General features: G+C 42.1%; 1 protein-coding gene across 8 annotated transcripts in view; it reads right to left on the reverse strand.

The window, feature by feature from the left end:
• The window catches only part of KIAA0513 (KIAA0513 ortholog), a 47454-nt gene extending 37788 nt beyond the window's left edge, over window positions 1–9666 (reverse strand). For 5 of the 8 annotated variants that reach the window (XR_011848931.1, XM_072117078.1, XM_072117076.1 and 2 more), the window contains exon 1: window positions 9513–9666. The gene's annotated coding sequence lies outside the window, so the exon portion shown is untranslated. Of the gene's footprint in view, window positions 1–9343; window positions 9397–9512 lie in introns of those variants that run through there. The other 3 variants (XM_072117075.1, XM_072117074.1, XM_072117073.1) reach the window with 3 other exon arrangements.
• Window positions 9667–14436: the final 4770 nt, after the last annotated feature.

The following is a 14436-nucleotide window of genomic DNA, read 5'->3' on the forward strand; positions in this document are numbered from 1 at the left end:
TGATCCCTGAGTTACCCAACCTGTCCAAATTCCTGAAAGGCACCTGTGTGTAGCAATGGAGAGATACAACACAAACTCCCACAATAATCCATAACTAGAGGTAGATTTTAGCCATTATAATGGCACAGGCATAGTCCATGCTCCTGCATGTAAACAAGGACATCATGTGAAGTAGTTTCATTGCCTTAATGCTTGTCAGCTTTCTCGCCAAGACTTCTGCATAATTCTATCTAGTACTTGAGTGAAAACACATCCACTTCCCATACGGATGCAATATTTAAATGTCTGTAGAGTTTTGTGTGACTAGCAGTGTGACAGATGCAATAGTGAAAAAAAATTGCTGTCACCCAGCAGCAATCCTAAACAACAAATGTCTCTGGGGGGCAACCATTCTAGGAGCTACAACAAATTAATGTATGACAAGAGGAAGGGAATATAAAAAAATACAAAACTGTAGAGAAACTGGTATTACAAAATAACAATTGTAGTAACAAAACATCCATCATGACATCATGATCCTGTAGCATTAACAGAAGAACGGTAATAGTCCAGAAAACTTGTTTATATGTTTGATTATCTTATTCTTTACTAGTGGTCACAACATGTGGCACTACAGCTACAAACTCCCACAATAAATTCACAGCTGAGATTTTTGTGCAACGTTTCCCTTCACAGTTGTAATTTGGCAACAGCTGAAAAGGCACTGGCATAAAAAAGCCCAGGAGATATATGCTGGTCCTGGAGGGCAATTGGATAGTGGACCAAACAAAGAGTCATCTCCAACTGACCTGCTTTACTGTGGGGAAGAAGGGAGTCCATGCATCATATATCACCATGATGCACTCAGTCCTGTCCTCTGTACTGTGGTCAATGCGAGAAACAGGACACGGCACAGTCCATGATTCAAGGACCGATGATGGCAGTTTAAAACTGCCCTTATTGTCCTGCATTATCTAAATGAAGTTTTGTAGTAATAACCACTGATAAGTTGTGTTTTTCTCTCAATTTTTCATTTGTGTAAAAGTTGCCACTTTGCTCCAAAAGCTAGCAAATATATGTTTTCTGCTTGGCCAATACAGGCATCATTCTTTTATTCTGGTCAGGAAGTAAGAGTTTTCCTTATGGAGAGTTTGCCAATTAAGACCACTTTATAGGCGTGTTGAGATTTATAACCATCCATGCTAGGGGATTCTGGAAATATGCAAACATGTTTTCCAGGGTGGGAAATGGAAAACAATACCTGCTTTTGCTACCTTGAAGGGCAAACCCCTTGATGGTAAGGCGCTGCTTTTTAAGTTAGCAACACCAGGCATCGTTTGCATATTTGCCATCCTTTTATTGGTGGCACTCATATTTTCCAGAAGGATAATAATACTCCTCTTACCATTTTTGAGGAGTATACATTTTTCAGTAATACAATAAGTAAGTAGTGTTAATGGAAATCTACCATTGGAAATCTACCTTTATACAGACCACATATCAGTGATCTTATGGTAAATACCCATTGGAATACTTTAATTAATGATCTGCATATAGACATGCAGAAATGATGCACATTGCATCTTCCTTGCATGCATCTCACCCCCGCAGCGTATGAGAGCTATATTGGGAGCTGCTGGGCCAGGAAATGGATTATATCGGCCCTGTCAGAGTAAAGAACTGAGCAGTGTGACAGCCTGCTTCTAAAATGGCTCAATGTGCAGGAGTGCTCAGTGTCGGGGGACCAAGCAGAACTTGCTGCTGAAGCTCACAGCCCCTTGCAGTCATGTTCTATTGGCCGGGAGCTGCAAACATTTGGAGCAAGAAGAGAGATAAGACACATTTGGATGGAAATGGAAATCTACATGCATTAAGAACCAAACATACCTTGAGAATGCTGTAGCTACACTGATGCAGAAGCATATGTTGTTTAATCCCTGTGCTGAGTGGTTTAAAATTGAAATAATGAAGCTCTGTTGCTTCTGTGCCTGGCTCTGCGCTTCTCTGCGCTTTCCCAAGGTCCTGAATGTTATAATTGTTTTCTTTCAGAAAAAACACTCAGCTCAGGGATTAAACAAGATATGTGCCTGCATCCGTGTAGCTACAGAATTCTCAAGTTATGTTTGGTTTATAATGCATTAAATTAAAATGGTAGATTTCTTTTAAAGTAGTAAAGCTACCTGTACAATGAGGATGGTCTCCCATGCAACTGCTAGATTACACAGGTTGGGGGGAGGTGGGCAAGAGCAGTTGGGTGAGCCACGTGCTGCTCATTATAGCAGCCTGTGAAGCTGCAGCACTACGGGGCTCTAGAAACACACCAAAACCCCCTCAAGCTCATTAGTATAATTAAAATATAAAAATTTAAAATATAAGATTACAACAGTCACAGTGCCTCAATCTATGAGTGTCACTGGTTTATCATGCAGATTTTCTTTAACATCGCAAAAGAGGTAGGCACAAGCAACAATGTTCCTCTAGTCTAGCAGATATGACTAGATAATTTCATCAGAAGCCAAGAATGCTCCATCTAAGTCTGACGACTGTGGGAGGTGAAGTAAAGCACCATGAGAAAACTAAAACAAACAGAGACACAAAATACAAGGATGCCACTGCCCAGACTGAAAAATATGTTAGAAAATCAACAATGAGAATTTATATCTGAGAAATTGCTTGATGAGAAAATATCTCATTCACCCATTTCCATGTTTAACTCCTAGAGGTTTCTTTATGTTTTATGTATAAACTGTATACATGGCTACATATTGTTTAATATACTGTATGTGTAATAATATGATAAGATATATACCAGTGGTGGCACATCTATGGCAGAGGTGACACTCAGAGCCCTCTCTATGGTCACCCTTGCCATTACCCCAGCGCAGAGTTCGCCAGACAGGCCTCTTGCAGTTTAAAACAGCCTAGGACGCTAGAAGGAAACTACAATGATAATTCAAACTTCTCCTTCTTTCTACTCTATTGGTGTCCTCAGGTGCCTATACAATTTAAACATATGACAGAGCAGGGAGTAATAAGTTACTGATTAAATTGTCACATCCGCACTTTGCGAATATATGTGACTTTTGGTTGTTGTTTGGGCACTCAGCATCTAAAAGGTTTGCAATCGCTGATATATACTATATATTTGTGCATATACTGTATATGAGTGTGTATAAAATGTGCATATACTGTATGTGGGAGAATTATCAGGGTTTCTTTGACAGGAAACTGGCATAGAAGCCCTGAAATAATAACAATTTCAAGCAAACCGTCAGCAATTGTGATTATTTCCCCCTTTACGCCATCTTCAGGAACTTTGAAGGGGGGCCCCATTCAGAAGTATGCTATGGGGCCCAGTTTCTCCTAGTTACACCCCTGGGGTTCTGGAAAAGTTCTTTTATATCCTATAGTAAAGGATGAACGACAAGAACCCACCCACTCTCCTCTACGTTATTAGCTACTGTATCTCAGTTGATGTCTCAGCGCAGGATGAAATGCATTATTTCAAGCTAACTATAACTCCTCGTAGGATCATTGTTCTTCATTCCAGATAAGTGAAGTCGAAACTTTCTTCTCTCAGTCTTATGATTAGATAGGCATCCTGGGAAATTCCATAAAACTCAGATTAATGTGCACGCTAAACACCTGTGCACCCAGATCTATCACATCATTATCTTCTTCACACAGAATGGACTGAGTCACATCTGACTTAAAGTGGAAGGACACCAATGGGAAAACATCTATGATGAAGGTAATCAAGCTGTGACCATCCTCATGTACAGCTTTAAGAGAATAACCATTAATTTTTATGGAATCCACATTCTCCCAAAATTTCCATACCTTTAGACCATACCTAGGGCCTTAGGGGCGCACTATAAAGGATCAGTCCCATAAACCATTCTGGTGATACATTTTCTTAAAGGTAGACTGCCCTCTATCACTTGCTTGTTATGTCTTCTAGGGGGTGGAACCTTTTAAACAATATATGAATGCCACAAATTTTCTGAAAATGAGTTTATAAAGTTATGCAAATGAGCAGGAGGTGCTCTGGCCCACGTCACCTGTGCGTTGCACGCTCTGCGAGCTGTTCATTTATGCACGCCCCACTCTGTTCATTGCAACCAGGTTCCAGATGTCGACCGGAATTATGTTTCTAGAAAGTATGCAGAAGCAGGACTAGGCCTCTTAGGCTACTGCATTATGTCTGACATGTGGCCGACCCAACATGGGCCCATCTAAATTCACCCCTGAAGAAGCCACAGGGCTAGGTGGCGCAACGCGTGGGGAGCCAGCCCCCCCACCTGTTATCCCGGTGATATCTTTTCATTTATTTAGCCATTTCACAGCGTATAGAGCTTTGATTGTATTTATTTATGCTTTATATCATACTAGGAAATTGATTGCATCGTGCGGGCATTACAGGGGAGAGGGTTTTACAGCAACCACTGCTTATTCTTTGCACATACCTGTATCTACGTGGCTGCTATTGTAATCCTTGCATCATTTTGCACATATTTGAGTGATTACATAGGACATGAATTTGCGAATGTTGGTGCTTTTAAATGTTTTTAACTTGTCTGTAGTATGAATTTAAATAAATAATAATAAAGATATTTGATATTTTTTCAAAAACTATATATTGAGTCGATACCTTTAACATGTCACTGTGTTTGTTTGCACAGAAACCCATCTAAATTCTTGGGGTGCATCTGCTACCAGATGGGTTAAAATGAATATTACAATATAAAATAATATTATTAAAGATGTTATTTAAGGCTATCACTGAGCTCCATTGCCAGTAATACAACATGTGACTAATGCTTACATTGACCGGATGAAGCAGTTTTTCTGCATTTCAGAAAAACAGGGTCAAATTCCAACATTGGATTTTCCTTAACAGATTTTAACAAAAACTCCCTGCAGCTTCTACGTTTTACCTGTGGGGGAAAAAAAGGACAAAGGAAAAGACTCTGAAAAATCTGTGCCAAAAGATGCCATGTGATCTCAAACCTAAACTGGCTCACCTCTCCATGGACTGAAATCTCCAGCTGGGTCAGTGTTGGCAATCTTGTGACCGTGTGATCTGACCATCACCCCTATTCTTTCTTTGGCAACAGGCATTTTCAAGCCAGCCAGAGGAGTCCACAAGATAATGGAGACGTGTTTTGCAGGAACAGCAAATTGGAGAGAAGTAACTAACCGCCACCTTCTTCCCTGCCAGACAGGGATTTTAACGTTTAAAGGGAACCTGTCACCACATTCTTCAGAAATACAGCTAGTAACAGGTTCCCATAGATCCCTATTAACTAAATGACACCCTTCTAATAGCTATAAATAGTTTCATTATATCCCCATAAAATCAACTTTATGTTATCCTACCTGGCATCAGAGGGGACATGCCCTGCTCAGACCCACTTATTTATTGCTAAGTGCCAAAACAGCAATTCTAGCATCAAATTATTAAAATCTTCTTGCTCCGTGCTATACCACAGCTTTCAGCAGTCCGGAAGACACCAATATCGTTGACAGAAGGTTGGAAAATTCAGATTGCCATTGGAGCTTCCCTGAACATGAAAAATTGTGGGGCCAAGAGCAAGAGCTTCAATGGCTCCAATGATAATCTGACCATGTCCTCACCTTCTCTTCCTGCAGTCTCAGGTAGACCAAGTTGCTTCACGTTTTGGGCTACCTGGGCCTGCAGGAGGATCCCTCAAGTCCTGTCTGGTGAATTCTGTGCTGGGGCAACAGCCTGAGTGCCCACTGAGAGGGCTCACAGTGCCACCTCTGGCACCCATGCCATAGGTTCGCCACCACTGGTCTAGCCCATGTATGTATGTATGTATGTAAGCTCCTTAGATGACATCACCCTGGTCACATGACATGAAGTGCTTCATGATGTATAAATATAATCCAAGCACACTAATATGTGATTTGGAAATTTATTAAGACATACAGCCAGTTTTAGTTTCTTATGAACGTTTTTGGCTGGTGAAGCAGCCTTTATCAAATACAAAGGCTGGTAGTTCATGAGGATAGGTAGCAAGTGTGTGGGCGCATGGGTATAGTACAACTGTACACCAGAATGTAGCGCATCATGATGTAATAATGCTCTCTCAAGGTTCCAGCAAGGCACTGTGTAAAATATTTGACACAGCATTTTCTACCTCTAATAATAAGCTGTAGTTAAATATTGACAGACAGTCCCCAAGTACTAGTTCCATATAGCAGCATGTCCTAGTAGTGAGACCTGATAAAGAGGCTTTTCCCATGAAACAAGTGAAACAAGTGAAACACGAGCTATGCAGCTGGTCGCATGTGTTAGATTGTCGAGTGCGGCGTTCTCCAATCTCCATCAGCTCCATATAGATGAACAGGGCAGCCTGGCCAAGCATGACCATTGCTCTGCTCATCTTGCGGAGCAACGACGGGTCTGACTGGGGTACATCAGACCCCCCCGTTCTCGTGGTCGGTGGGGGTCTCATCAATGAGACCCCTACAAATCAGCAAGTTAGGGTATCCTGTGGATAGGGTCTAACTTTTTTTGTGGGAAAACCCCTTTAATCAGGAACAAGGAGGCAGGGCAATGTAAGTAAAATGTAATATGCAGGACCCCTTTAATATCATTGGACTCACCTCAGGTAATTTAAATATACATTTACAACTGATTTTTTTTTTAACATTGTAGCTATGGAAAGGAACCATTAAGGGATAAGGGCAATGCATTTTAATCAGTTTATTTACTAAGTACCGTATATACTCGTGTATAAGCCGAGTTTTTCAGCACAAAAAATGTGCTGAAAAACGTCCCCTCGGCTTATACACGAGTCAATGTATACTTAAAAAAAAAATAAACTTATATACTCACCCTCCGGTGGCCCCGATGCGTAGCGCTGCTCCCCCGATGTCCGCGTAACTCGTCTTCAGCCATCTGCGTCCGTCTTCTGTCTTCTGCAGGGCGCCGCCATTGTTTTTCTCCCGGGCGGCGCCTAGCATGACGTCGGCAACGGCGCGTCATACTAGGCGTCGCCCGGGGGAAGAACAATGGCGGCGCCCTGCAGAAGAAAGAAGACGGGCGCGGAAGCCTGAAGACGAGCCGCGTGGACATCGGGGGGAGCAGCGTTGCACACCGGGGCCACCGGAGGGAGAGTATATAAGTTGTTTTTTTTTTTTTTAATACTGGGCTCGCTATATACTACTGGGGGCAGTGCTGTATACTACTGGGGGCAGTGCTGTATATATACTGGGGGCAGTGCTGTATATATACTGGGGGGGGGGTCTGTGACCAATGCATTTCCCACCCTCGGCTTATACTCGAGTCAATAGGTTTTCCCAATTTTTGGTGGTAAAATTAGGGGCCTCGGCTTATACTCGATTTTGGGTGGGTTAACTTTCATGACAGGTTCCCATTCAATGGAAAACCCTGTTAAAAGCAGAGAAGCTTGCACACATCAGGTCTTCAGTTGATACAGTATACTGGGAGTTGTAGTTTCACAACAGCTGGAGGCTAACAGATAGAAAATAATGGTCTTCAATTCCCTCCTTTGCTCAGCAATGGACACAGAACTGCTCTCCCTCGGATGCAGCAGGAAAAGCTCCCAGAAAACACTCAGACAATTCGGATTAAAAGACATTAAAATGAGGATTACTATACTGCATTCTCAAAAGGACATTAGCAGATAAAGCCAGCGCTCTTGGCAGCTGCTGATTGGTTGTAATCTCAGCAAACCCCATCCCCCAACGGTCTAAACAAAATGTTATCTGGTTTGTAAGAAAAAGTAACATCACTGAAGTAGGTCAAGTCTACTGGTTGAAAGCATGGCATCTTACCCTGAGAACCTGACAGAGGTTACTCCAGACTGTCTAAATGGAAGGTTGATAAAAGTAGGTCTTCAAGCTCATAGACTCTGTTGCAAAATCTAATCCCCAATAACCCATCAAACCGCATCTGGTACCTGTAAATATTGTGAGGATACGAATTAGGGAGGACACTGACAAAATTCTTCACCCACCATGTACAGCCTGATGGCCCATAATGCTTTTCAATGTGCTGATGACATACATGGTGAAGACGAAAACCAGAAGATGTAATTTACTATGAGTCAACTCTGCAGAACTCAGGATCCTATTTAAAGACGCAGAACGAAAAAAAGGGAGTGTGCCCCTGTTTGACAAGGCTGCAATGAAGGAGATAGTGCTTGTAAGATTTAGCTGTACAAATGTATAGACACTAATATGTGTCTGATGCAGCCTACAATTACATCATTAAATGGCACCAAAGGAAAAAAAAAAAAAAAACAATAAATCTTGGGGAAGTCTGGGGTGATGATGGATAGAAATCTTTTGCGGCTTAAGTAGCTCAACGTGATGGTAACAGTAGAAACCTCACAAAGAATCTGATCATCTAATGTATTGATTCTGTCTCCTGAATAAGTTTAGAACTGCACCCGAAAACCCCAGATACTATAATCCACAAACAGAGAATGTGACGGATTAAATGAATTATATTAAATGTGTGATCTTATTTCTTCATGTGCCAGTGAACTGTGCAAACACAACACAGCAGTAAGGATAAGAGCATGAAGGATCAGAAAGTTCAAGCACACAAAGAGTAAGACTGTCACCTGCCTGATGCATGAAGCTGCTGTGCATAGAAATCCACAGTGCAAGGAACTGAGGGGTTAACAGACAGTGACGGCCCATCTCCCTGTGTAACTAATTATCTACAGGAATCTCAGATAATACAATGTAACAGATCAGCTGCCTGGATATTAACAGTTATCCTTTGCTCGACAATTATTGTGACTTTCCCTTGAGGACACAAGCAGTTCGTGTAATGGGTCACATTGGTCCATCAATGGGTGGTAGGAGTTTGTGAGGAAATGTCAAGATAAATTAATGTAATACTGTTACAAATCTGACACAGTACTAAAAAATGGCGCAAGACAAAGCAATACGCAACATGCAAAATTGCCTAATGTATAGAAGAGGATTAGCTTTGTTCCCTTTGAAACAGGTGACAAGTATTCACTGCAAGCAGTACATGTTAAAATGGGGACTCAACACATTATAGTATATATACATACATAGAGATGTCAATACTCAGTACACATCAGCACAAACCTATGTGAGTGTATAAATATACATACACTTTCTATAGGCGTTATATCCACCTAGATGAGAAAACACTGAATGCAATACTAACTTTCCATACACTCATACTATACAGTATATAGCGCTAGATATACACCATCATACTATATCTATACATTAATGCTGAGCTACATTATCAGGGTATGTGTTCTGCCCATGCCATATGGATTTATCACATACACAATATACGCACACCAGGAACATAAGTACACACGGTATATACATCACCACCTCCGGTAACGCACACTACACAACTAGGCAATCCTCTAGCGACCCTCGGGCACAGGAGCAGTCGGGCCGGGGCACAGCTGTTTCACCTCAGCAGGAAGGTAACAAGTGCAGCTTCCCCATGTATAGTGCAACCTCCATCCTCCTCCGGTTACCTGCTCGTCCATGGGTCCAGCTCCGCATCTCGCGCTAACGAAAATTCCCTCTAGCGCTCAGCTCCTGCCACCTCCTCCGTGCCCACTCACACACTGGCAGCAGATGGCAATTCTCCGCGCGTGCGCCATCCGGGAACTCCGCACCGCCATCTTACTCCACCCATCAGGCTGTTTGCGCAAAGGCTGCTGGGGAGTGTAGTCTTCAGTACGATATTGCATGCTGAAAACTCCATCACTGCAATTAACTATACTTCAGATAGTTAAATTATTTATTAAACATATCTCACTCCCCCAATATATGTTTTAAGATATATTGGTCTTAAACGATAATTTATATGCGCCGTTATGTACCGCGAAGCTCTATTTAAAATAAGATCCTATAGCTGATCAGCTGCAGCAAGCACTGCTCACCTTTTGGGCTAGAGAAATGGGGACAAAAAGTCCATTTTTCCGCTAAGCCAAACCCATTATCAAGCCCATTGCTCCATCCACAAACATAATATAATATTAAAGGACATTTACCACCAGATTACCGTACTGGTGGTAGATCATCATTCTGGTTACATCAGGGGGATGATGGCACAGTCTTCAGCTGGTCCTAGGGCTCCTGGATTCTTCATAAAACAACTTTATACTAATATGCAAATGAGCCTGAGGCGATCTGGCTCACATCACCTGACCGCCTCATGGCTCCACTGTTCCCTAATTATTCACGCCTCGGCCCCACTATGCTCAGACAGCCGGTTATTAATGCTGCTGTGGAAGGAAAGAGTTCTTGCGCATGCGAGGACCCCCTGGACCACTGCAGGAGTTGGTACTAGTAGACATCCGGGACCGAAGTCTATGTGGCACCTGGTCTTCACCAGAGCCCGCCACATGGTCTTACTGCGGTAGGGTGCCACCACGTTGTTCCAGTGGGGAATCATGGAAACAGCCGGCCTTTTAAGTGCCAGCGCCAATCAGCGATGCAGGAGGCGGGATGCGCACACAGCTTAGGCCGGACAAGATCAGGAGCGCGGAGAGGTGACTTAGGACCAGGGGGGGGTCGCATGATTCGCGGGGGCACCCGTGACAGTGGGATTTGCGGGTAGCTGACTAACGTCCGGGCTGTCTGTGGGCTGGGCAGAGGGGTGAATATTAGGGAACCTGAGGAGGCGTGAATAATTAGGGAACAGCGGAGACATGAGGCCCTCAGGTGACATGCGCCTCTTCAGCTGTTGCAATTAGTTTTGAAACACATATATGACAGGGTCGCTGCAGAGATCCACTATTCCAGACATTACAATTGAGTAGCTACTCAGCCTGTGATACTTACATACAAAAAATAGCAGCCCAACATGTGAAATTTTAAAACAGTTGAGTGTGATTAATTAATAACTTAATAAAAGTTAAGTTTTAGACCTGACCAATAAGGCTTTTTTTCTGTTTTGAAAATTCGGTTTATGTTGCCTTGGCAGTCCTAAAGGGCTATCACTGGAGGAAACCCCAGCAACTCCCCCTCGCATTGTAGCCCCTTTCTTGTGACCCCCCCCCCCCCAGATACTCCTGACAAAGTTGTAGACCCAAGTTCAAGTTACCCGTTATTGCCCTCATATAATATTTCCTCATATTATATCCCCCACCCAATTGCTCCCCTTTATTCTATGGCCCTCATCTCCTTCTTTCCTTCATGCTCCTTATGAAAAAAATAAAGAAATAAATAGATAGATACTCATCTCTCGCTGTTCCCCCGCAGCAGCTTCTCTGCTTCTGCTTTGTTTGCACTGGAATAAGAGCAATGTGATTATGTAATCTGCCTGCCAGCTCTCCTATATGCAGCATTAGCCAAAGCATAGAGAAAATGCAGAGCTGATGGTTCTCTGCATTATCCCTGTCAGCGACAGAGTTGAGATACTGTGACATACCTCCCACCGAGCAGGACAGTGCCTAAAATCTCAGACTGTCCCGCTGAATCCAGGACGTTTAGGATGTATGCTTCCCACACAGCTGTGGCGGAGAAAAAAAAATGTTACAGGCAGTGTCAGATTGAAGTTCCTGAACAACTCAAAACACATGATCCATTCTAAATTAATATGATTCATTATGTGGAATAAAAGTAATTACTTCTAAACCCGCCACAAATGTCACCAATAATACAAAATAAAGAAGAAAAAAACATTAAAAAGGAGTTTTTTTTTCACAATTTTTGGACCTTTAATGGCCCAGCAGCATGTAATGACTTTCCTCTAGTGCCCCTTTCGGGAGCTGAAAAATAATCTATAAGTTTTTAAAACCTTTAAGTCAATCCCTGATGCTCAACAAGTTGGCACCAGTTTAAGGTGGGAAAAAAAACACATAAAAAGTCCCTTTACAAAGGATTCTAGGTGTTATTGGGGGACATAAAAACATGAGGTACCTTCATTTGCTCTAGCTGCTTGCATCCTTCACTAAGCTTTGTTGATACTCCAGACTCCCAGATTCCCCTTCAAAAGGAAATCTACCATCAAAATCCATCATGATAAACCAGAGACACTTACTCATAGATCCCAGCACAGTGACTGTCGTAATCTTTTAATTTTTGTTATCCATGGCTTTCTTCCTTCTAAAATCTACTTTAAAAATGATTCTAATAAGCCAAAATGTCTTTGGGAGGTGTTACCAGAGATTTTTTTGTTCTGAAAAACTCGAATTATACACGAGTATATAGTGTATGGTCTTTGGAAAAATAAAGTACCAGTACCAGGGCCGGTGTTATGGGGGTGGCAAACTGGGCATTTGCTCAGGGCCCCCTGTGCTAAAGGGGCCCGCTGCCTGTGGAGTTTTGTGGACAGAGGTTATATTGCTCCTTTAATAACCCTTGGTTGAATGCCCTGGTGAAGTTGTTATCTATTATTTATCATATCTCTCTTCTACTGAATCTATCTTCTATCTAGCTAGCCATCTACTTTATATTTTTGCATTAATAAATCTATGAAACTATTATATTTATCTTCTTTCATCAATCTGCCTATCATCTGTCTATCTCCTATAAACTTCTCCTACAGCCCCATATTACAGATTGCCTTACCATACTACTGTGTGTAACTACAGAGTATTATTATTGTACAAGGCTAAAGGCATCCTCTTGCTGACTGTGACTGTTCATAAAACAGTTTTATTTTGGGGCCCCACTTTGTCTAAAACCGGCCCTGGCCAGTACCAACTTAGAATTCTATGGTTTATATTAGCACATAATCCTCTAGTTATTAGAAGGTCTTAAAACAAAAAAACATAGCACGGTGCCAAAACAAAGAAGGCACACCATACTGCTTCCATAGAAATCAAGAGTGTAAATAACATCCATGAGCAAATGGGATCATGTTGCCGGTTGGAGCATTCAGGCATAAATTGGCACTTTGGGAAATATGATTTACAATTAGAAATCATTCAAGACAGTTGACAATCTGACTAAAAATGGACCAGATTTTTTAATATTATTATTATTTATGCCCTATGTAAAAACCCATAGAACTCAAAAGAGGAGAGAGATTTTTTTTTTCACTACTATATGTAGTTAGAGGTTCTCCCAATGTACACTGTGTAGACATCTCACTGGAGAAGTGCTCGAGGGAGTGTACATCTCACCTAGGTTGCTACGTAGTGTGAGATGGTAAGTCCAGGATTGATCTGTTGCTCAGCAGTATTATGCTGCTGAGTTGTTGTTTAATCTTGCCGGGCCTGGATTTACATGGAGTGGCAGGTAGGTTTGGTAGTGGGACTTGCCACTCCCTCCCCTCGATCCAGTTCGGGTTTTGGATCAGGTGAGCTCTGCTCCTAATCAGCCTGTGAAGGTAAAAGCTTTCCAAAGCTTTCAGGTCTGGGCTATCAGCCAGGAAACAGCCTATGTGGGTTTGGAGGAGCCCTGCATCTTCCTGTCTATGCGGCCGCTGTATTTACGAGTGTTAGATAGGTGAGACAACCTGTTAGTAAGCGCCCAGACGGGTAGGTCTTTTGTTTGAACTTTTAAAAGCACGGTGTTGCTGTATTTATGTTTGCTGGACTGTTTATGCTAAAAATAAACGCCAAGTTGATCTTTTATACATCTACGTCTGCTGTGAACTGTGTCCTAACACACCATCCCCCGGGAAAATCCCTACAACTGATGATCAAACAATATATGCTAACATTATTTCTGAAAAAAAACAAAAAAAAAAATCAAGCAATCTCCATTGATCAGCATTTGACTGATTTTTGTAAAGGGACACCATGCCACTAGAACAGTGTTTTACAAAAGTACATCAGTATTAAACCTTTATTTTGAAAAAAAAAAAAAAAAGTGATGCTCATAATTAGAGAACAGCAATGACTATAGCACAGAGAAGGATTATTTTTACATTTTCTGAAGGTTACACCACCCATCAATCATTAGGAGGTGCACAGGCCTCTGCTTTGAATGACTTCAGCACATCTGTTGCTACAGGAAATCACTGGTCTCTCACACTGCTCTGGTGGGATTTTGGTCAACTCTTCTTCCAGTCTCTTCCACAGTTCTGTGACTGTTGTGGATTTCTTGGACATAAAACTTTGTCACCAAGAATTTTCTATAAGTTTTCTATTGGGTTTATAAGGATTCTTGACTGGACATTGTTTCAATTAGAGATGAGCGAGCACTAAAATGCTCGGTATTCGAATCAAACTTTTTCCGATGCGAGTGCTCGTTTCGAATAATGAACCACATTGAAGTCAATGGGAGACTCGAGCATTTTTCAAGGGGACCAAGGGTCTGCACTGGGAAGCTTGGCCAAACACCTGGAAACCTCAGAAAAGGATGGAAACACCACGGAAATGGACAGGAAACAGCAGGGGCAGCATGCATGGATGCCTCAGAGGCTGCCTAATCGCACCATTATGCCAAAATTATGGGCAACAGTATGGCGATGACACTAATGTGAACAAAAAACCGTAT

This window comes from Engystomops pustulosus, chromosome 7 (genome assembly GCF_040894005.1).
Source record: "Engystomops pustulosus chromosome 7, aEngPut4.maternal, whole genome shotgun sequence".
Lineage (NCBI taxonomy): Eukaryota > Metazoa > Chordata > Amphibia > Anura > Leptodactylidae > Engystomops > Engystomops pustulosus.